We start from the raw sequence: 23,657 nt of genomic DNA on the forward strand, positions 1-23,657 counted from the left end.
TACAGGTGCCCCCAGTGCCTGTAGCAATTCAATTATTGCTGCCTATGCCGGCTCCACAGGCTTCCATCGGCCGGGCCCCACCCTCGGTTTCATCATTTCCTGTCTGATGGGACCCAACAGATGGAAGCCTGCGGAGTCGGCACAGGCAGCAATAACTGAATCACTGCAGGTGCCGGGGACACCTGTAAGGTACACCAGGGAGGGACGGGGTTCAGCAACGGGTGGTCAGATACCGGGACACCACGGAGGAGGAGAGATGTTGATGTGGGGTAGGTGAAAAAATCTATAATGTTTTGTTATGTCTTGGGGGGGGCGGGATCAATGGAGTGCCATGCCGTGGAAGGGAACCAATGCGGTTTACAAACTAACAAAAGAAAACATCAGAAAGGACAGATAATGAAAAGAGAACCAGAGGAAGGATAACACCTCATGTGCTAATTGCATGCCCCCATTTATCTTTTATTCTCACATATCTTGTCTTTCAAATAACTCCTCTGCTTCCTTAATTAATTGTGCTCAACTCACAAAACAAATATACCAGAATCATTAAAAAAGTATAACTAGGAATAAGACTGAAAAAAAGACATTCTGCATATAAACAAGACAGGTTGGCATTTTGAAGAGTATAGCTGGTGTAGATAGTATAAGAAGAGATAATGGTCACACACACACACACATCAAAAATACGAAATCTAGAGGCTGAGTCAAGAGAGGGGCAGGGGTGGACTCAGAGTGCTCTGGGTCTCCGGGCAATAAGAATCATGGGCCTCTAATCATCTATCAAAAGTGATTACACTAAATGAAGGCTAAGGGAGAATGGACCCCCTACTGTAGGCCCAAAATGAAGCCTAAGGGAGAATGAACTCCCTATTGTAGGCCCAAAATGAAGGCTAAGAATGGGCCCCCTAATGTAGGCCCAAAATGAAGCCTAAGGGAGAATGTATCCTCTACTGTAGGCCCTTGGATAATGCCCTGTTGTCAGTCTGCCTTGAAGAGGGGAGAGTTAAAGCAGGGCTGAGAGGTGTGAATGCCTGAGGAGACAGCATAGATCAGTGAGAAAAAGCACAGGCTACATGGTCCAGTGAGATCATGGAAAGATTTCAGAGGATTGGGCAGGACTGGGACTTTGTTCTGCAGCAGGTGAGGTGGGTGGAGGGAGAGTCATGCTAAAAGTGAAAATGAGAAATATAGTGAAGAAGAACAAAGCAAGTGGGGATGAGACAGATGGTGAAAGAGGACAGAAAAATATAGAGAATGTGAGAGGGGAAAGAAGGAAGGATAAATAGAGGAGACAGATGAGAAGCAAAAGGAAAAGCAAGTGGGAGAGAAAACAGAAGAAGAAACAAAGGGAACGAAGAAAAAGATATAGTAAAAAAAGCAGTGCTTTTTTTTTTTTTTTTTTAGCAAAAAAGGTGCTGGTACTTAAATTCTTGGCCACCCTTCAGGGGTGGGGTGATCACTGAGGCCCCCTGCAATGACAAGCAGAATTGGTGTGTAGAGCCTGAGCTCTTTCATTAAAACTTGGGGACTATGGGTCAATTTTAGCAGACAATGGAAAAGGTGCCGGTACTCAGTACCCCCTCAAAATAAGCCCTGAAAAAAAGAGTCCCAGAAAAAGAGCGCAACTGAAGGACAGTCAGGGAAAGAGCCAGGGTCTGAGAAACAGAATGAGGGATCATGTGAGGAAGTCAGAAAGAATGAATTAGAAAAAGAGAGGAAAGGGAGACAAAGAGAGACCCATAAAGAGTGTCACTATATCTGCATATGTGGGTCATAGATCAGCCTAGGGCGGCCAACAGAGCGCTCCTAGGGCAGAGGTCACTGATCTCCTCATGGGTTACTTTCAATGGTGATTTCAGAGCAGCTCTGAGAGGAGGGAGATGAGATCAGGGCTAGGGTACTCTTTTGACCTTGAGTTTAGCTAACAGTCAGTCGGTCAATCTTTGCCTGAGGGAGTAAGGAAAGTTCAGTGCTAATTGTCATGGTCATTAAGTTCCTCCATGAAAGAGTCAGTGATAACTATTTAGATTCCTTTTCTTGCTTCTCTTGATTCTTGCTTAGATCAGAGCTCAAGAGAGGAAACAGTACCTCATGGTCTGGGGGGGGGGGGGGGGGTGTTCTTTGAACTCTTGAACAGATTCTGTGGCTGCTGTACCAGCACTGCACCCATTGGAGAGAGAGAGAGATAGGAAGGAGCAGCATAGTAACATAATAGATGACGGCAGATAACAACCAGTATGGTCCATCCAGTCTGCCTAACAACATAAACTCATTGCATATGGTATGAAGTGAAACATCATATGTGTACCTGATCTTGATTTATCCTTGCTATTTTTAGGGCATAGACCGTAGAAGTCTGCCCGGCACTGGCCTTGTTCTAAAATTTCTGAAGTTGTTATCAAAGCACCTGAAAAGCTCCAGCCCATCAAATCTACTCAGCCTCCATCAGGGCACAGAGCATAGAAGTCAGCCCAACGCTGGTTTTCCTACCTAATCTACTACTACTACTACTACTACTACTTATCATTTCTATAGCACTACTAGACATACGTAGCGCTGTACACTTGAACATGAAGAGACAGTCCCTGCTTGACAGAGCTTACAATCTAATTAGGACAAACAGGAGATAAGGGAATATTAAAGTGAGGATGATAAAATAATCTCCCCTAAGCTTCTTTGGATCTGATCCTTTTTGTTTGTCCCTTGCATTTTTGAATTCCGTTACCGTTTTCATCTCCACCACCTCCTGTGGGAGGGCATTTCAGGTCACTGCAGATTACGTTTTTCCACTGCGGGACCACTTCCACATTTAGACCTCATCCATAAGTAGAGGAGTAGCCTAGTGGTTAGTGCAGTGGCCTTTGATCCTGGGGAACTGAGTTCAATTCCCACTACAGCTCCTTGTGACTCTGGGCAAGTCACTTAACCCTCCATTGCCCCTGGTACAAAATAAGTACCTGAATATATGTAAACTGCTATGAATGTATTTGCAAAAAACCTCAGAAAGGCAGTATATCAAGTCCCATTTCCCTTTCCATCAGTGAGCACAGCTGTCTAAAAATGTCTATGACATTCTGCTGTGCATCTTTATTTTGGACATTCAAAAGGTGTGTTATCAAACAGAGAAAAATGTCCTTTTAGCGATTCATTAAAGGGCCAACTTTTTTGGACATTTTGCAATAGACATTATTTTTCTTTAAATATCATATCGAAAATGCCCCTCTATGTGCTTAACTTAAATTAACACAGGTTAGTAAATGAGAATCTTATATGCAGATAGGGAAATACCTACTACACCTGAATGTAGACTGTGTGGCTTATAAGTTTTTAAATAAATGAAAATTTTTAAAGCCCCTGAGCTACAAAAATATAAATGTGTTGAGTTAAGGATAAAACTAAAGCTGTAAAATCTCCTACTTAGCCGCTCCCATGTTTACAAACTTAAGTCATCACACTAAAGCATCTGCAACGTAAAACCCAAGGCTCGGGTGCTTCCTAGGGATTGTTTAATGTGTTTAATGTGTTTCAATAAAGCTGTGGCCATTTATTCCCAAAACCTGTCTCATGCTTGGTCTGTGAATGCGTTAGGGGTAAAAGCGAGGGCCGGAGCGAGAGGGTGTGCAGCCTGCCTATGTTAGTAAATGAGGATCTTATATGAAGATAGGGAAATACCTACTACACCTGAATGTAGACTGTGTGGCTTATAAGTTTTGAAATAAATGAAAATTTTTAAAACCCCTGAGCTACAAAAATATAAATGTGTTAAGTATAAAACTAAAGCTGTGAAATCTCCTACTTAGCCATTCCCATGTTTATAAACTTAAGTCATCACACTAATTTGTCACCTGTCACCCGTGTGAAGCAGAAGTTATGAGCGCTGTGCGTAGATCTATTTGGTTTCCCTTCTCTCTTGCCTCATTGTGGGGCCCTATTACTAAGGCTGCGCTGAAAAATGGCCTGCGGTAGTGTAGACGCGTGTTTCAAGCGCGTTCAGAATCATTTTTCAGTGCACCTGTAAAAAATGCCTTTTTAAAATTTTTGACGAAAATGGACATGCGTTGCCACGCGTCAATTTTAGGTCTCAGACCTTACCGCCACCCATTGACCTAGCAATAAGGTCTCACCAGGCAGTAATGGTCTACGCGTGTAAAATGCCGATTACTACTACTACTTAACACTTCTAAAGCGCTACTAGGGTTACGCAGCGCTGTACAGTTAACATCTGATTACCGCCCGTCCGCCAGAAAATAAAAATATTTTATGTCACGCGTAGTGGTCACATGTAAAAAATTAAATTACCGCACGGGCCACGCGGTAGCCAGGTGGTAACTCAGAATTGCCGTGCTATGGACGCGCATAGGCGCTTACGCGGCTTAGTAAAAGGGCCCCTGTGCGTCTCAGCTGTAAGGTGAGGGGATGTTAAAGGTCACAGTCAGCAGGGGCTTTAACTCCCTGGTGGAAAAGTGTTTCTCAGCGTCAGTGTGTGACAGTGTGGTTGTGTAAAGATGGGAGTGTTTCCCAGGGTCAATGTGTCAGTGTGTGTGCAGATGGGCAAGTGGTTCTCACCAGGGGCGTAGCCAGACACCCAATTTTGGGTGGGCCTGGACCCAAGATGGGTGGGCAGAAGAACTCCACCCTGTCCCACACAAGTGATTTGGTCTCTCCCTCTCTCGCCTGCATGCCATATGATCTTTTATACATCCCCTCCCCTGAATACCTTTTAAATAGCAGATTTTCACTGGCAGCGAGCAGCAACTAATACACACTGCTCATGTTGGCCCCACAGTCTTCCCTCTGATGCAACTTCCTGTCTCCGCATAGGTGGGAATACATCAGAGAGAAGGCTGTGGGGCCAGTGCGAATAGTATGTATCAGTCGCTGCTCGCTGCAGGCGAAGATCTGCTATTTACAAGGTACTGTATGCAGGAGGGACAGTTGTTGGGAGTTTTTGGCTGGTAGGGCTTGGGAATCCCTGTCAGCCACATCAGTGGTTTCTCGCTGCTAGCTGTTGTTGTGTAACAGTGCATGTAGAAGTGTGTTTCTCAGTACTAGTGACAGTGTGGGTGTGTGGGAATGTAGAGCAGTAAATAGTATAGAGAACCACAGAAAGATCAACCAAGCTGAGCCGGAATATGGAGGAAACAAATTTATTCAAAATCCTTACATGGCCGGTGTTGTGGCAAGTGTCAGGGGTCAGAATGGTGTTACAGCATTGCATATCTTCCTGTACAAGAACATAAGAATAGCAATACTGAGTCGGACCAATGGTCCATCTAGCCTGGTATCATGCTTCCAGCAGTGGCCAAGCCAGGTCTCAAGTTCCTAGCAGAAACCCAGATAGTAGCAACATTCCATGTAGAACCCCAAAGAACAGTAAGATTCTGGAATCCTAAAGAGTAACAAGATTCCACGCAGAATCTCAAATAGTAGCAACATTCCATACACCAATCCCAGAGCAAGCAGTGGCTTCCCCATTGTCCATCTCAATAACAAGCTATGGACATTTCCTCCAGGAACTTGTCCAAACTTTTTTAAAACTCAGATCACTAACCACTGTTATGACATCCTCCAGCAGCGAGTTCCATCCAGAGCTTAACTATTTGAGCGAAAAAATATTTCCTCCTATTTCTTTTAAAAGTATTTCCATGTAAATTCCTCAAGTGTCCCCTAATCTTTGTACTTTTGGAATAAGTAAAAAAATTGATTTACTACAACTCGTTCCACACCACTCAGGATTTTGTAGACCTCAATCATATCTCCCCTCATCCATCTCTTTTCCAAGCTGAAGAGCCCTAATCTCTTTAGCCTTTCCTCATATGGGAGGAGTTCCATCCCATTTATCACTCTGGTCACTCTTCTTTGAACCTTTTCTAATTCCGCTATATCTTTTTACATAGTAACATAGTAGATGACGGCAGTGAAAGACTTGTACTATCCATCCAGTCTGCCCAACAAGATAAACTCATATGTGCTACTTTTTGTGTATACCTGACCTTGATTTGTTTCTGCCATTTTCAGGGCACAGACCGTAGAAGTCTGCCTAGCACTAGCCCCGCCTCCCAACCACCAGCCCCGCCTCCCACCACCGGCTCTGCCACCCAATCTCGGCTAAGCTTCTGAGGATCCATTCCTTCTGAACAGGATTCCTTTATCTTTATCCCACACATTTTTGAATTTCGTTACCGTTTTCATCTTCACCACCTCCCGCGGGACTGCATTCCAAGTATCCACCACTCTCTCCGTGAAAAAATACTTCCTGACATTTTTCTTGAGTCTGCCCCCCTTCAATCTCATTTCATATCCTCTAGTTCTACCGCCTTCCCATCTACGGAAAAGGTTTGTTTGCGGATTAATATCTTTCAAATATTTGAACGACTGTATCATATCACCCCTGTTTCTCCTTTCCTCCAGGGTATACATGTTCAAGTCAGCAAGTCTCTCCTCATACATCTTGTAACACAAATCCCATATCATTTTTGTAGCTTTTCTTTGTACCGCGTCAATTCTTTTTACATTTTTAGCAAGATACGGCCTCCAAAACTGAACACAATACTCCAGGTGGGGCCTCACCAACGACTTATACAGGGGCATCAACACCTCCTTTTTCTTCTGCTGGCCACACCTCTCTCTATACAGCCTAACAACCTTCTAGCTACGGCCACCGCCTAGTCACACTGTTTCGTCGCCTTCAGATCCTCAGATACTATCACCCCAAGATCCCTCTCCCCATCTGTACATATCAGACTCTCACCGCCTAACACATACTTCTCCCGTGGATTTCTATTCCCTAAGTGCATCAGTTTGCATTTCTTCGCATTGAATTTTAATTTCCAAACCTTAGACCATTCTTCTAGCTTCTGCAGATCCTTTTTCATGTTTTCCACTCCCTCCTGGGTGTCCACTCTGTTACAAATCTTAGTATCATCCGCAAAAAGGCAAACTTTACCTTCTAACCCTTCGGCAATGTCACTCACAAATATAATGAACAGAATTGGCCCCAGCACCGATCCCTGAGGCTTTCCACTGCTCACCTTTCCCTCATCCGAGTGAATTCCATTTACCACCACCCTCTGGCGTCTGTCCGTCAACCAGTTCCTAATCCGGTTCACCACGTCGGGTCCTATCTTTAGCCTGTCAAGTTTATTCAAGAGCCTCCTGTGGGGAACCGTGTCAAAAGCTTTGCTGAAATCTAAGTAGATTACGTCTTTAGCATGTCCATGATTCAATTCTCCAGACACCCAGTCAAAGAATTCAATGAGATTCGTTTGACACGATTTACCTTTGGTAAAACCATGTTGTCTCGGATCTTGCAACTTATTGGCTTCCAGGAAATTCACTATCCTTTCCTTCAGCATCGTTTCCATTACTTTTCCAATAACGGAAGTGAGGCTTACTGGCCTGTAGTTTCCAGCTTCTTCCCTATCACCACTTTTGTGAAGAGGGACCACATCCGCTTTTCTCCAATCCCACGGAACCTCTCCCATCTCCAAGGATTTATTAAACAAATCTTTACGAGGACCCGCCAGAACCTCTCTGAGCTCCCTCAATATCCTTGGGTGGATCCCGTCCAGTCCACCTTTAGATTTTCAAGTTGTTCATACACACTCTCTTCCATGAACGGTGCTATATCCACTCCATTCTCATATTTACTTTTGCCAGTCAATCGTGGTCCTTCTCCAGGATTTTCTTCTGTGAAAACAGAACAAAAGTATCTATTTAGTACATTTGCTTTTTCTTCATCATTATCTACTTAGTGGTTTACAACATCTTTCAGTCTCACAACTCCCTTTTTAGTCTTCCTCCTTTCACTAATATACCTGAAGAAATTTTTGTCACCCCTCCTTACCTTTCTAACCATTTGTTCTTCCACTTGCGCTTTTGCCAGACGTATCTCTCTCTCTTGGCTTCTTTCAGTTTCATCCGGTACTCCTCTCCATGTTCCTCTTCTTGAGTTTTTCTTTATTTCAGGAACGCCAACTCTTTAGCCTTTATTTTCTCAGCCACTTGCTTGGAGAACCATATTGGTTTCCTTTTTCTCTTGCTTTTATTTACTCTCCTTACATAAAGGTTTGTGGCCATATTTATAGCTTCTTTCAGCTTGGACCACTGTCCTTCCACTTCTCGTACGTCCTCCCAGCCCATCAGTTCCTTCCTCAGGTATTCCCCCATTTTACTAAAGTCAGCATGCTTGAAATCCAGAACTTTGAGTTTTGAGTGGCCGCCCTCCACTTCAGCTGGCGTATCAAACCAAACTGTTTGATGGTCACTGTTGCCCAGGTGGGCACCCACTCGGACATTTGACACACTATCCCCATTTGTGAGCACCAGATCCAGCGTCACTCCCTCCCTTGTGGGTTCTGTCACCATTTGTCTGAGGTGAGCACTTTGAAAAGCATCCACTATCTCTCTACTTCTTTCCGATTCTGCAGATGGAACTTCCAATCTACATCCGGCAGATTGAAATCTCCCAGCAACAGCACCTCTCTCTTCTTTCCCAACTTTTGAATATCTGTGACCAGATCTTTATCTAGTTCCTCCGATTGTGTCGGAGGTCTGTAGACAACACCCACGTGGACAGAGGTTCTATCATCTGTTTTTAAGATAGGAGAAGAGCAGGGGAAGGAGGAACCGGAAGACCAATAGAAGAGAAGCAAGGGAAGCCAAGCAGAGGGAGAGCAGACCCAGGTGGGTGGAAGCAAAGCAATCAAGGAGCCTGGAGATATGGTGATCGCAAATGAACGCAATACTCAAGGTGCAGTCGCACCATGGAGCGATACAGAGGCATTATAGTATTTTCAGTCTTATTCACCATCCCTTTCCTAAAAATTCCTAGTATTCTGTTTGCTTTTTTGGCCCCTGTCACACACTGGGCAAAAGATTTTGGCGTACTGTCTACAACGACACCTAGATCTTTTTCTTGAGTGCTGACTCCTAAATTCGACCCTAGCATCAGGTAACTATGATTCTGATTATTCTTCCCAATGTGCATCACTTTGCATTTGTCCACATTAAATTTCATCTGCCATTTGGATGCCCAGTCTTCCAGTTTCCTAAGGTCTTCCTGCAATTCACAATCTGCATGTTTTTTGACAACTTTGAATAGTTTTGTGTCATCTGCAAATGTAATCACTTCATTTGCCCTTCTGATTTCCAGATTATTTATAAATATGTTAAATATTACTGGTCCCAGTACAGATCCACGTGGCACTCCAGTATTCACCCTCCTCCACTGAGAAAAATGGCCATTTAACCCTACCCTCTGTTTTCTGTCCAATAGCCAATTCCTAATCCACAGAAGGATATTGCCTCCTGTCTCATGACTTTTTCATTTTCTCAGGAGTCTCTCGTGAGGAACTTTGTCAAAAGCTGTCATGTTCCTTACCTCAATGCAAGCAGTGTCCTGTCGACACGCACACTTGACTGGCACAGCCCTGAGCCATGTGTGTGTAGTTCTTCTCTGGCTGCAGGCTCCTTGATTGCTTTGCTTCCATGCACCTGGCTCTGCTCTCTCTCTCTGCCTGGCTTCCAGGCTCCTTGATTACTTTGCTTCCACCCAACTGGGTCTGCTCTCCCTCTGCCTGGCTTCCCTTGCTTCTCTCCTATTAGTCTTCTGGTTCCTCCTTCCCCTGCTCTTGTCCTGTGGCTGTGCCCATTCTCCCTGCTGATGTCAGACGCCCGCACTTTATCAGCTGAGCTCTCCCTAGATGCCTTGCTTCGGCTTCTACTTTGGTAGCTCAGTAGAGTGCCTCTACTTTGTTCTTCGTTACTGACCTTGCCTGTACCTGGATTACTCTCGTGTCTGCTGCCTGCCTACTGACTCTGCCTGTACCTGGATTACTCTTGTGTCTGCTGCCTGCCTCCTGATCTTGCCTGTACCTGGATTACTCTTGAGTCTGCTGCCTGCCTCCTGACCTTGCCTGTACCTGGATTACTCTTGTGTCTGCTGCCTGTCTCCTGACCTTGCCTGTACCTGGATCACTCTCTTGCCTGCTGCCTGTCTGGCTGTCACGTTCATCACCCCGCTTCCTGCTCCATCTCGTAAGCCCTGCAGGCCGCCCGCACGTAGGGGCTCAACCTCTGGGGAACGGCAGTCAGCGCAGGTGAAACTCGGGGTTGTCCAGCCGCCAAGCAGAACCTGGTCCGAGTACCGGGTGTTACGTCTGTGGCCGTGACCACCCTCAGACTTACCCTGTTTCTGGGAGTCAGTGGCTGTGCTGGCTTCTGCTTGTCTCTGTGTCTGTCTCTGTCTTAGTTTCTCTCTGGCTCTGTGTGCTGATTGCCCTACTGAACCTCACCTGTGTGGGCTATGCCTTTTCCAAGATGGCTGCCGCCGACTCCTCTACGCCAGTATCCAAGATGGCTCCCACTGGGCTGACTTCTCTGTGTGTCAAGCCTCTGTTTGGATGCAAGGTGATTGCTGCAGCTGTGCCTCTGGTGTGGAAGGGCTTTATTAATCACTTAGAGACTACAGCCCTGGCCTTTGCATTTCATCTAGGGCCCTGGTGTATAGCGTGCTCTGTACACTGTTTCAGTTTCTATGTTTGACTAGATAGCTTAGGCACCGTGTGGCTTGTTAGTCTGTGTATAGCTTTGCTAGTGCTCTGTGTTTGTTTAGACTAGCCAGCTTAGGCACCGTGTGGCTTGTTAGCCTGTGTATAGCTTTGCTAGTGCTCTGTGTTTGTTTCCAGTGCATGACTTGTTAGCTTGGGCATAGCTTTGTTGTTAGCTGGTGTAGAGCTTTCAAGTCTCCTGAGTGTGCTCTGTGTATGTTTCTTGTGTATGATTGGTTTGCCTGGGTATAGCGTTTCTATTAGCCTAGGTACAGTTTACTAGTCATTGTGTTTAAACCTGCCGACTGCCAGAACCCGGACAGTCCCTGCCTGTCGGCCTTGCCTGCGCCTAGGTGCCAGGGGGCACTCCTGGATCTTCATTCCTGCTGTTCCTGCTTGCAAGTTCCAGTTCCGGGTTTTCCTGTAAGTCCTACCGGCTGCCAGAACCTGAGGGCTCAACCCTCGGGGAAAGGTGGTCAAGCGTAGGTGAAGCCTAGGTCCAGTGTGTTCCAGTCCAGCAGGTTTCACTCCTGTATGTTCCAGTCCTGTGGGGCCCTCCAGTGTGTTCTAGTCCAGCGGGCTCCACTCCAGTGCGCACCCGTCCGGTGTGTTCCAGTTCCGTGTATTCCGGTGTAGAACTCCAGTCCGGGGTTCCGGTCCAGTTTTGTCTCATCTCTACCTTGGAGGTGATCTTGCCTGCCACTGCCGCTCCACGGTAGTGGCCCATGGGCTCACGAACCCAGTGCTCCCGGGGAAGAAGCCTGACAGTATGCCAAGGTCCTCGAGCACGCGACACCGGGCTCGGCAGTGCTCTACTTGGCACAAGAACTCACAGGTCTGAGAAAAGCTTTCTGAAAATCTAGATACACTTAAACTTTGGGCAATTAAGTTTAAGCTGGTCAACCCCCCCCCCCCCCCCCCCCCCCCCCCCCCCGATATTCAATGTCAGTCACTGGAAACAGCCAGACATTGAATATCTGGGGCCGGCCTGCCTCGCATGGGCTGAATATTGGCCAGCTTGAATTTAGATACAGTCTTTGTCTCCACCACCTCCACCGAGAGGCCATTATATTAATTCACCACCCTTTCTGTGAAGAAGTATTTCCTCAGGTCACTCCTGAATCTGTCCTCTTTAACCTTCAATCTATGTCTCTTCATTCCACAGATTCCTTTCAATTGAAAGAGATTCGCCTCCTGTATGCCTCAGAGGTATTTGAACGTCTCTGTCATATCTCCCCTCTCCTGCCTTTCTTCCATATTGAGATCTTTAAGTCTGTCCCCATATGCTTTATGATGTGGGCCACTGACCATTTTAGTAGCCACACTCTGGATCGACTCCATCCTGTTTATATTTTTGTGAAGGTGCAGTCACCAGAATTGTACACAGTACCCTAAATGGACCTCACTAGAGACTCTTTTTTCTGCTGGCCATTTCTTTCCTTATCTACCCAAGCATCCTTCTGGCTTTTGCCCTCACTTTTTCTACCTGTTTGGCCACTTTAAGATCATCAGATTCAGTCACCCCCAAATCCTGTTCTTCTTTAGTGCACAGAAGCATTTCACCCCATGAACTGCTCCCTCAGGATTTTGCAGCCCAAATGCATGACCCTGTATTTTTTAGCATTAAATCTAACCTGCCAAATTCTGGAGCATTCTACAAGCTTCGCTAGATTCCTCCTCATGCAGTGGTGTAGCTACGGGGGATCACGGGGGTCTGGGCCCCCCAAATTGTCTCTGGAGCCCCCCAGTTTGGCTGGCGGGGATCCCCAACCCCCGCCAGCTAAACCATTTGTCCCGCATTGGTCCCACATTGCCTGGCACCCTGTCCTGTTTTCAGTCACTGTGCACGCTCATTTTAATGAAACTGAGTATGCTCGCGCATGTGGCGGTGGGGGGGGGGGGGGGGAGCAGTGGGGGAGCGGAAGCAGGGCCGCCGAGAGACTGGGCCGGGCCCGGGACAAGGCCGCCCCTGGGCCCCCCCCCCCAAGGTCGCCGCCGCTCCCCCCTCCACCCGCTCCCCTTCGTCCGCCACCAGGCCAGGCCCCTGCACTATATGTAGATCCTTCAAGAGGTAGTGTGTCATGATTTAGGCTCTATACCTTCTCTGATGTTTTGGTGCCACCTCAGTAAGGCCAAAACACAATCTCTCCACTGCAAAACACTATACACAAACTTGTGCAAAAACACACTCATAACCTTACCAAACCATAACAGCACTAATTCCAAGGACAGGACAAGCTACAACCTTATGCGTGGAAAGGCAGCACTGTAATTACACCGGGCTCTAAAACACCAGTACACTACCTAATGAAAAACAAAACAAAAAGGGCTGCAAATACTACACACTAGCAGAATACTGCACCTTGATCACACATGAAAAACACATGACAACAGATATGACACTAGGAACTAGAAATAAAAAAAATATGAAGGCAAAATACTGAACTGGAAAGTTACCTCAAGAAGTCAGACTCAGCATGCAGCAATACAAGAAAAATTGAAACTTACATGCAAAATATCACAGATGCACATTTCCAAAAGCTGACATATTCCAATTAATAAATTCTTAATAAAATACTTTTTTCTACCTTTGTTGTCCGATCATTTAGTTTTTCTATTTGCTTTGGTCCCAGTGTCTTCTGTTTTATGCAGTGTCTTCTTTCCATTTTATATTTTTTCTCTCACCATGTGCACCATCCTCCTTACAGTGGTGGAAATAAGTATTTGATCCCTTGCTGATTTTGTAAGTTTGCCCACTGACAAAGACATGAGCAGCCCATAATTGAAGGGCAGGTTATTGGTAACAGTGAGAGATAGCACATCACAAATTAAATCCGGAAAATCACATTGTGGAAAGTATATGAATTTATTTGCATTCTGCAGAGGGAAATAAGTATTTGATCCCTCTGGCAAACAAGACCTAATACTTGGTGGCAAAACCCTTGTTGGCAAGCACAGCGGTCAGACGTCTTCTGTAGTTGATGATGAGGTTTGCACACATGTCAGGAGGAATTTTGGTCCACTCCTCTTTGCAGATCATCTCTAAATCATTAAGAGTTCTGGGCTGTCGCTTGGCAACTCGCAGCTTCAGCTCCCTCCATAAGTTTTCAATGGGATTAAGGTCTGGTGACTGGCTAGGCCACTCCATGACCCTAATGTGCTTCTTCCTGAGCCACTCCTTTGTTGCCTTGGCTGTATGTTTTGGGTCATTGTCGTGCTGGAAGACCCAGCCACGACCCATTTTTAAGGCCCCTGGCGGAGGGAAGGAGGTTGTCACTCAGAATTGTACGGTACATGGCCCCATCCATTCTCCCATTGATGCGGTGAAGTAGTCCTGTGCCCTTAGCAGAGAAACACCCCCAAAACATAACATTTCCACCTCCATGCTTGACAGTGGGGACGGTGTTCTTTGGGTCATAGGCAGCATTTCTCTTCCTCCAAACACGGCGAGTTGAGTTCATGCCAAAGAGCTCAATTTTTGTCTCATCTGACCACAGCACCTTCTCCCAATCACTCTCGGCATCATCCAGGTGTTCACTGGCAAACTTCAGACGGGCCGTCACATGTGCCTTCCGGAGCAGGGGGACCTTGCAGGCACTGCAGGATTGCAATCCGTTATGTCGTAATGTGTTACCAATGGTTTTCGTGGTGACAGTGGTCCCAGCTGCCTTGAGATCATTGACAAGTTCCCCCCTTGTAGTTGTAGGCTGATTTCTAACCTTCCTCATGATCAAGGATACCCCACGAGGTGAGATTTTGCGTGGAGCCCCAGATCTTTGTCGATTGACAGTCATTTTGTACTTCTTCCATTTTCTTACTATGGCACCAACAGTTGTCTCCTTCTCGCCCAGCGTCTTACTGATGGTTTTGTAGCCCATTCCAGCCTTGTGCAGGTGTATGATCTTGTCCCTGACATCCTTAGACAGCTCCTTGCTCTTGGCCATTTTGTAGAGGTTAGAGTCTGACTGATTCACTGAGTCTGTGGACAGGTGTCTTTCATACAGGTGACCATTGCCGACAGCTGTCTGTCATGCAGGTAACGAGTTGATTTGGAGCATCTACCTGGTCTGTAGGGGCCAGATCTCTTACTGGTTGGTGGGGGATCAAATACTTATTTCCCTCTGCAGAATGCAAATAAATTCATATACTTTCCACAATGTGATTTTCCGGATTTAATTTGTGATGTGCTATCTCTCACTGTTACCAATAACCTACCCTTCAATTATGGGCTGCTCATGTCTTTGTCAGTGGGCAAACTTACAAAATCAGCAAGGGATCAAATACTTATTTCCACCACTGTATGTGTCCTGTCTACCATCTGTAGCCCTGTCCCTATCCTTTCTCCAGTTTCAGCATCTGCCATCAAAGTGTTCCGATCCAGCCCTTAAATTCAGCAATTTCCCCTCCATCCATATCCAGCATTTCTCCTCACTCCCCTCCCCTCCATCCATGTGCATGTACTTCTTGTCTTCCCTCCCCTCCATCCATGTCCAGCATTTCTCCTCTCTCCCTTCCCCTCCATCCGTGTGCATCTCCTTCCTCTGTCTTTTCTTCCCTTCATCCTTGTCCAACATTTCTCCTCTCTTCCCTGCCCTCCCCTCCATCCATCCATGTCCAGCAACTCTCCATTGTCCCCTGGCCTCTCTTCCATCCATCCATATCCAGTAAATTTCCTCTCTCCCCTGCCCCCTCCCATTCATCCATCCATGTTCAGCAATTCTTCTCTCTCCCCTGCCCTCCCCTCCTGTCTAGCAATTCTCCTCTCTCCCCTGCCCTCCCCTCCTGTCCAGCGATCTCATCTCCCCCCACCCTGCCCTCCCCTCCCATCCAGTGATCTCTTCTCTCCCCCTTACTCTGCCTTCCCCTCCTGTCCAGTGATCTCTTCTCTCCCCCCCTGCCCTCCTCTCCTGTCCAGCGATCTCTTAGTTCTCTCCCCCCCCCCCCACCCCCAACCACCACCAAAAATATATCTCAGCTGGCAGGAAAATGCTTCTTTCCACCTTGGCAGTCTGCAGCAGGCATACGCTGAAAACTGAGCATGCACAGGTGCCGGTATCATGGAGAGTAGCATTTTCGTTACCATCAGGGGGAAGTCTTCAGCTGGCGGAGCTTGAGATCCCCACCAGCTACCGCTAAACATGTGCTACTGTTGGGTGGGCCTGAGCTCTAAGTGGGTGGGCCCTGGCCCACCCAGGCCCACCTGTAGCTACGCCACTGCTAAACTGACCCTTCTGAAGAAGCCGAGTAATTAAAAATGTGCTTCTCAGTGTCAGACAGGGTCAGTGTGTGACAGTGTGGTTGTGTGTAGAGGGGAGTATGGCTCTCACTACTAGTTTCCAAGTTTAATCAATATGTTGCACCCTCATCCCTGGGAGCACATTGGATGCGCTTCGGGGGGGGGGGGTGTCCAACGGCGGGCGGCAGCAGTTACTGACGGGATGGAGGTGCAGGGTCCTTTGCTGGCGGTAGTGTGCTCTGGCGGGGGGCATTGTGGCATGGCTTCCTTTCCTTCCCATGGGCATCTCTGTAGCGCTGCCAGAGGGCTCCGCATTCATGTTTTTCATGGCGTCAGTCCATCCTGATGTCGGCTACATGCTCCCTCTTCTGCCGGCTCCGTGGCTTCCTCTGGGCTTCAGCAACAGCTTTTGGCTGCTTCTGTGAGTGTGATTTTCTTTGTCTCTCTGCTTTGACCTGACATTAGCCCTCTCCTTAAGTCACTCCACTGGCTCCCTATCCGTTTCTGTATTCAATTCAAACTTCTCCTATTAACCTATAAGTGCATTCACTCTGCCGCTCCCCAGTACCTCTCCACTCTCGTCTCTCCCTACACCCCCCCCTCGAGTACTCCATTCTGTAGAAAAATCTCTCTTATCTGTGTCCTTCTTCCCTACTGCTAATTCTAGACTCCGTTCCTTTTGTCTTGCTGCACCTCACGCCTGGAATAGATTTCCCGAGCCTGTACGTCTAGCCCCGTCTTTGGCCGTTTTCAAGTCCAGACTTAAAGCCCACCTCTTTACCACTGCTTTTGACTCCTAACCATTACTCACTTGTCCTGTCCTTTATCCTCACCTCTCAGTTCCCTTACCCTTAATTGTTCTGTTTTCCTGTCTTATCTAGATTGTAAGCTCTTTGAGCAGGGACTGTCTCTTTTTGTGTATGGTGTACAGCGCTGCATATGCCTTGTAGCGCTATAGAAATTATAAATAGTAGTAGTAGTAGTAGCTGCCTACTGCCTGTCTTGACTTGAGCTGTCTTCTGATAACGCTATCTGCAGTCCGCCTTGTTTCTCTCCCTGAGCTGTGCCTGCAACATTTCCTGGCTGTGGATTAGTCCCGCTGGCTGAGGTGAAGAAGCCAGGGGTTTGTTGGCTGTCTTTGGTCTGCTTGGACTAGGACTTAGGGCTCACTTACTCCAGCTCCAGGGCTGGTCAGTAAGCAATATTTGATATACTGCCCACTCAGGGATCCATATTGATTGATGTACATTAATATACTCCAAAAATAAGAAAACAAAATAGTGAAATGACGTTACATTGTGACATTGAAAAGGAAGTAGAGGTGCAGTTGGACAGTGTCGGTGCCCCTCACCATCCCACTAAAGGCTGGCTAAAACGGAGATAGTCCGAGAAGATGAGCTGTACTCAATACCATAGGCATCCTGAAATAGGAATGTCTTTACTCCTTCCTTAAATTTTGACAATGATTGCCCCAGTTGCAGATGTAATGACAGAGGTGGGACCCATTACACTGAATATTCTAGTTAAAAAAAAACCACAAACAACAAAGGTGACCAAAAAAGTCCCAAAATAAATGGTACAAATTGGCTCTCTGGTTTTGCTGTGCTTTTCTATCAGAAATGGATTTCAAAGTGTGTTTTTATAGTATTTTAAGATTGATTTTACTGTTATATTATATTGTAAACTGTTCTGATTTACATTTTGTAATAAGTGATGGTCTAGTAAATAAATAAACGATAAACGATCAGGGTAGCAGTCCGAATTTCATAGCTACTTATAAGAGAAGTGTCACTATGAAATTCAGACTGCTACCATGATGAAAGAAGCGAAACCTGGCCATGTTCATGTGTAAAGAAATGTTATTTAAAATAACTTTTTCTAAAAGAAGCTTTGTTAAAAGAAAATATTGGGACCTATGACGAAGGGCTACTAATGCACTAAGGGGGTCCTTTTTCTAAGCCGCATAAGCGTCTATGTATGCCCAGTGCACACCAAAATGGAGTTACCGCACGGCTACTGCATGGCTCTTGTGGTAATTTCACTTTTGCCATACGTCCAATACATGCGGCCAAAAAATGTTTATTTTCTGCCGCGTGTATCGGACATGCGCCAAGTGGCATTTGGCAAGCATAGATCATTACTGCCCGGTTATCACATGAGATAGTCTGGCAGTAAGGCCTCAGACCAAAATGGATGTGCAGCAATTTTAATTTAGCTGCACATCCATTTTCGGCAAAAATTTTTAAAAAGGCCTTTTTTTTACAGGTACGCTGAAAAATGATTCTGCGCGTGCCCAAAACCCGTGCCTACACTACCGCAGGCCATTTTCAGCACACCTTAATAAAAGGATCCCCAAAAAAGTAATTTGTGCTTTAAGTATGCCAGATAGTCTGAGGATCCCTAAAATATATATTTTAAAAATGTTGTAAAAAAAGTGATGATTCGGAACGTTTAAGTTTATTTATGATCATCGCTAGAATTGTATAGCAGCATTCTGTACTATTTGGATTTTTTTTTAGTATCTGAGACACATGTTCCTTGTAGGAGGGCATTACTACAGTCAAGGTGAGATATTACCAAGGAGTAAATCGACACATGGAGAGCAGACGTGGTGAACAAGTTCTAACAAAGAAAATCATCCTGAGCTTAAAAAAAGCAGCATTATACACATTTTCTGAAATAAAAAGGTTTCAAAAGCGGCATTTGTACAAATTTTCTTAAATAAAATATTACAAAAGCAGCATTGTATAATTGTGTACATATTTATTTATTAGGATTTATTTATCGCCTTTTTGAAGGAATTCACTCAAGGCGGAGTACAGCGAGAACATAAGCAATAGACAATTACAGCAGTAAAAATATTCAAACACTAAGTATGGCATAGTATACTACTTACAATGTCTACACCATTTGCAATAAAACATTTTAATAGACATGAGGCTAGAAACAGAAGTATTGGTCTAGGGTAACGCCCAACAGCCATAGAGTCGATCCAAAAGTTACACTGATATTGTCCAGGAAGACTGGAACTCCATATTGGTGTGTTACAGTGAGGTTGTGTGTGAGCTGAGTGTAGTTGTAGCTGGTGAGAATTGCTCACGGCTGGTGTCAGTGTGTGACAATGTGGTTGTGAGCAGGTGGGAGAGTACTTCTCACTGTTGTTGTCTGCATGTGACAGTGTGGCTGTGTTTAGGTGGCAGTGAGGGATCATGGTAAGTATTTGACAGTGCGATTGTGTGTAGGTAGGAATGTGTTTCTCACTGCTGATGTCAGAGCCTGACAATGTGGTTGTGTGTGGGAGGGAGTTTGCTTTACGACAGTGTGATTGTGTGCGGATGGGAGTGTGGTTTTTGCTACTGGTGTCAATGCGTGATTGTGTGTGGGTGGGAATGTGGTGCTACTGCTGGTGTCAGTGTGTGAAAGTGTGGATGAGAGCAAGGTTCTCACTTGTGGTGTCAATATAGTGTGTGCAGGTGGGAGCATTGGTACTCAGAGCTGCTGTCAGTATGATTACACTTACATTAGGAGCTCCTTTTACTAAGTGGCGGTAAGCCCAACGCAGGCTTACCGCTCGCTATAACGGAAGTACCGCCAGGCTACCACACCAGCCCAGTGGTACTTCCCACCCCTACCGCACTGTCATTTCCAGCGCTACAAAAATGTATTTATTTTTGGAGTGCCGGACTGTACCTGGTGGTGTGGTTACTGCCAGGTTAGCGCAGGAGCCCTTACCACCACCTCAATTTGTTGCAGTAAAGGCTCCCCCCTGAAATGGCCACACGGAAAGTGCAGGAAAGCGAGACCTTCCCTTTTACCAGCTGTAGTAAAAGGGGGCCTTGGCGGGCGTGTAAAACACGCGCTGCCAGCGCCAGCCCCCTTTTGCCGCAGTTTGGTAAGATGGGCCCTGAATTATTAGACTAATGCCGATTCCCGAGTCTGGTCCTGGAAGCACCCCAGCTAGTTAGATTTTCTGGATATCCACAATGAATATTCATGATGCATGCAGTGGAGGCAGTGAACGCAGATCTCTCTCATGGATATTCATTGTGGATAACCTGACTGGCTGTGGTGCCTCCAGGACCAGGTTTAGGAATTACTGGATCAGTGCTTCTCAACCCCGGGGCAAAGCCAGCCAATCAGGTTTGGAGGATTTCTACAATGAATATGCATGATAGATTTGCATGCTCTTCCTCCTTGATATGCAAATCTATCTCATGCATATTCATTGTGGATATCCTGACAACCCGATTGGCTGGGTATGGCCTGAGGACTTGCTTAGACTTCTTGTAGAATACATACATTGTGTATGTGAATTAGTTGTTTCCCCTTCAACCCTCTGAACTGCTGCAGGGTTTATTGTTCAGCATGTTTCAAACCTAGCTCAAAGTGCTTTTGTGAAATACAGACCAGCCACAGGTGAGCCCCTGCAGAGAGAGCAGAGCTAGCAAAAGAGGGAGACATTTTGGCTGGTCCTAATGCACAGCAATACACGAATACTTCCAACACAAAGTCTGTGCTAATTGTGGTCTAATACCGCTGTGGTACTTTAACATTAAAATTATAAAGCTGGAGGGTGAAACGGGTCCCTGTTGGGAGCGCCTAAGTGCTTGAAGTTAAGTGCTTTTTGAACCTTTTAAATGCAAAATTGAAAATTATTTTTAAAAATGCAAGGTTGAAAAGGACATGAGTAATGTGGAGATTTTTCTGACCTATGATTAAGCAGGTTGCCCATTGAGTCCTAGATTGTCTGTGCTTCAGCACTGAGCACCAGGGACTTCCGAGGTCTTTTCCTCCTAAAAATTTTTAATCATTGTTAAAGCGCCATAGACGTATTAGAACAGAATTAGCACAGCCTTTGTGTTGGAAATACACCTGATTTTCACCTTCCATCCCAAAGCAGTGAAGTCCATGATCGTATCCATTGAAATCAGTACTGCAGGGCCTCGGCAGAAATGCAGTCTCTGTCCTGGAGTGAGAGTCTAACTTGTGGCCTTGAGAAATCAGGAAGGAGAAGAAGAATAACAGCAGAGAGAAGGGGGCCGGTGTGCTGTAGTTTCCCCACAATGGGTCCTCCATCAAGTCAGGTTTTCTGGATATCCACAATGAATATTCATGAGAGAGATTTGCGTGCACCAAAGTCCTGGGCATGAATATTCATTGCAGATATCATGAAAACTGGCTGTGGTGCTTCCAGGACCAGGTTTGGGAAACCACTAGTTTAATAACTAAACTTTCCGATGGCTTCTGGCTGCAGCGAGGACTGGGAGCAGCCGGACTGTGAATCTGAGACTCCGCCCCTTCCATTCGTTGGGGGGAGGGGAGCGGGTGATAAAGTAGAGAAGGCGGGGCAGAAAAGGGGGCGGGGCCGAGCCGGAGGAAGGTTAGAGCTGGGCTTCGCTCTTTTCAAAGTTACCTCTGGTCTGGCTTCAGCTTTTCTGGAGGACGATTTGCTTTTCGCCGATAACATTTTTTTTCTTTCGTTTTGAAACCTGATTCTTTTCGTTTTTGCCCGTTACGATTTGGATTCTTGGGGCAATAAAAGCGCCACGACTCTGCAGAGATCGGAACCGGATTTTGCGAGAATGCAAAGGTTCTGCCTCCTGGGCTCGCTGTGAGCAGTGCGGGGCAGGTGTTGGAACCTCTGGCCAGATGTGGCAGGGGTGGACCGTATCGTGGCAGTCTGGGTGCGATCGGAGCACAGCTGGCCCGGCACTGGGGACTTAGAGGCACACAGCGGACCGGAACGGACTCGGGACCTGCTCAGGTTGGTTCCTCCCCCTCCCCCATTGAGGAGATATTAGTTTAGGTGCCTTCCTTTAACCCGATTCACTGGAGTAGAGGGCAGGTGTGCCGTCTGGACCCGGGAAAGCCGGCGCTGCTTTCGGGTACTTAGCGGCCATGTGATGGAGCTTTGCAAAGCTCCTTTTGCCCCCGATCTGCCCTGATACAGGAGGGACCCCGGGGAGGAGGGGGGGTGACAGTGACATGGTGCCTTCTAACACCAGGAACAGTCCTTGCTCATCCTTTGATAGCCAGAGATGATTTCTTTTAAAGAAATGTGTGTTTTCTAAGAGAGATACTAAGATGAGGGAAGAAATAGTTTGTAGATTTCTCTTCTCTCCATCCACCTCGGTCCTTTCTGCTTCCAGTGCTGCAGCTCCCCTGTTATTTATTTATTTATTTATTTGAATTTTGCTCACACTTTTTCCAGTAGTAGCTCAAGGTGAGGTGCACTCAGGTACTCTGGGTATTTCCCTGTCTCTGGCGATCACAAGGGGCAGAGTGGGATTTGAACCTGTGTGTCTGGATGTCAAGACTGGTGCTCTAACCCTAGGCTACTCCTCCACTCCACTTACCATAGTGAGAGTAGATGGCACAGATGGGCGGACTGGTCTGTATCTGCCTGCATGTTTCTGTTTTCCTACTTCACCACCAAACAGGGACGATGGTAAAGCTTCTTTCTCTCTTGCACACTCACGTGCCCTGAGCCACCAGAGAACTGTGACAGCATGGGCAACAGTGGAGAAAATGTTCTCCAGCCACTGCTACCACTCCCACATGGACATACACACCCATGCCCAGACCCACCACAGAATAAATGCTCCTTCTCCCCCCCCCCCCACCGCATACCTACGTACATACACTGCCCCATCAAAGCATCCCATCCCTGATCTTGTCAGTGCACCATGTGAGAATTAATATTTCCTGTTACAGGCAGTTTCTGCTGAACCTGCCAGGACATTTTGGATGTCACTAATACTCTGTGGAGCATTCGACTTGCATCCCCATGTTGCACACAGAGTCACGGAAGGCTTTTGTTTCATGGCTGTTTCATCTCTTATGACCTGAGCTGCTTCCTCATTGTATTGTATGGGTTAGGATCTCACATGTCCTAATGTCTTGAGCTACAGAGCAAGAGACCTGCCAAGCGACCCACTTTCTGGAGGCTGACTGAGGGTTTTGAACTTTCTTCTCACAATTCTCAATAAGTACATAAGTGTTGCCATACTGGGACAGATCGAAGGTCCATCAAGCCCAGCTTCCTGTTTCCAACAGTGGCCAATCCAGGTCAAAGGACCTGGCAAGATCCCAAAACAGTGCAATACATTTTATGGTGCTTGTTTAGTTCTGTTTCTACTCTTTAAAAGGAACCGCACAAAACCAAATACAGGGCACACATTGCTTGACAACGCCTTCACTGAAGGGCAGAAAAGTATCATCCCTCTCATTTGGGGAGGGCTTTTTCCCAGCACGAGCTGCCTGCTTGTAAATATACAGTCCTTGGGCAGATCTTAGGAGAATACATTAGGAGCTGGTTAACCAGAAAGCCACAGCTAACCTAAGGGCTCCATCCAGAAGTCGAGTACTCAAGAAAACTGGGGTGTCCTGGCCTGAACATAAGAGTAGCCATACTGTGTCAGACCAGTGGTCCATCTAGCCCAGTGTCCTGTTTTGCAAACAGTGTTCAAGCCAGGTTACAAGTACCTGGCAGAAACCCAAATCGTGGCAACACTCCACACTACAAATCCCAGGGCAAGCAGTTGCTTCCCACTTCTATCCTAATAGCAGACTATGGACTTTTCCTCCAGGAATTTGTCCAAACCTTTTTTTAAACCCAGATACACTAACTGCTGTTACCACATCCTCCAGCAAAACAGTTCCAGAGCTTAAATATTCATTGAGTGAAAAAATATTTCCGCCTATTTGTTTTAAAAGTATTTCCATGTAACTTCCTCGAGTGTCCCCCTAGTCAGAGAAGCTAATTCCTTTCCCCTAATACTTCAACTCTGGCCAAAACGTGAAAGCAGATTGTTTTCTCATGTCCCTTACCCAAAGCCCCAGGGGAAGCTCACCCTGAGGAATCGGAGAAT

General features: G+C 46.3%; 1 protein-coding gene across 1 annotated transcript in view; it reads left to right on the forward strand.

Annotated features, from left to right (window-relative positions):
- Positions 1-21,178: 21,178 nt before the first annotated feature.
- SEMA3B (semaphorin 3B) overlaps positions 21,179-23,657 on the forward strand; it is a 229,508-nt gene continuing 227,029 nt past the window's right edge. The window contains 1 exon segment of the mRNA XM_030205932.1: positions 21,179-21,550. The gene's annotated coding sequence lies outside the window, so the exon portion shown is untranslated.

This window comes from Microcaecilia unicolor, chromosome 6 (genome assembly GCF_901765095.1).
Source record: "Microcaecilia unicolor chromosome 6, aMicUni1.1, whole genome shotgun sequence".
NCBI classification, from domain to species: domain Eukaryota; kingdom Metazoa; phylum Chordata; class Amphibia; order Gymnophiona; family Siphonopidae; genus Microcaecilia; species Microcaecilia unicolor.